Source organism: Triticum dicoccoides, chromosome 6B (genome assembly GCF_002162155.2).
Source record: "Triticum dicoccoides isolate Atlit2015 ecotype Zavitan chromosome 6B, WEW_v2.0, whole genome shotgun sequence".
Taxonomy (NCBI): domain Eukaryota; kingdom Viridiplantae; phylum Streptophyta; class Magnoliopsida; order Poales; family Poaceae; genus Triticum; species Triticum dicoccoides.
In genome coordinates, this window is record NC_041391.1 from 138,631,911 (window position 1) to 138,632,466 (window position 556).

A 556-nucleotide genomic window follows, 5' to 3' on the forward strand; every position below is an offset into this window, starting at 1 on the left:
CGCGAGGGCGACTAAATGAACCAACCAAACACTCTAGTGCGGCGATCAACGAGCCGCCCCTACGTCCCACCGGCGACTCCCCGAAGAATCCCCACCAAATAGAAATGGAGATCGCCGTCGATATGAGACGCAAAAACAGATATTGAGGGGGAGTGGAGACGATTTCGATCACATTACCTCCTCTCCTGCGGTCTCTGGCGACGCTCAGCACCTACTCGAGCGCAGCTGCCTGTACAACGACTCCGCAAGCGCCGCAACCGTCTCGCCGAGGAATTGCCGCGAAATCGCCTCTGCAACGCTGTCAAAGCGCAACCTCTCAGATCTCCGGGACGAATCATGGTGCATAATTTTGGTGCTGTAGTTTGCGGGATTAGGTCTTCTTCTCTTCCCGGCCTGCGTGTCGTGTTTGGCAGCTGCCTGTATCGCTACTACTTTGGGTCTATTTACCTTTCTCTGTGGCTCTGTGTTCGTGTGAGCATTGGGTATTCGTGACGCTGCCGTGTGGCTTTATCTATAAAGTCGGGCCTTGGCATTTTCTCTAAAAAAAGCGCAACGC